This window comes from Bactrocera tryoni, chromosome 3 (genome assembly GCF_016617805.1).
Source record: "Bactrocera tryoni isolate S06 chromosome 3, CSIRO_BtryS06_freeze2, whole genome shotgun sequence".
Taxonomy (NCBI): Eukaryota; Metazoa; Arthropoda; class Insecta; order Diptera; family Tephritidae; genus Bactrocera; species Bactrocera tryoni.
The window spans coordinates 55,009,786-55,010,002 of record NC_052501.1 but is presented as its reverse complement, the minus strand read 5'-3'; positions in this window follow the sequence as shown (position 1 = coordinate 55,010,002).

Sequence of the window (217 nt, the reverse complement as noted above, 5' to 3'; positions counted from 1 at the left end):
GATGTAATGTTAAGTGGGGAGATCGAAATATTATGCAATTACAGTAATTAAAACGCACTTTCTTGCAGAGAACTCAATTAGTTTTATTTTCTTTCCCATCAATTTTTATTTATTGACGCAATAAATGGGAAATTTTGTAAATTCATCGTAACTACTTGTTCAGATTTCTGAACAGTTCTTAACGGCTATAATTGTAAATGAGATATTTTTTGTAAAT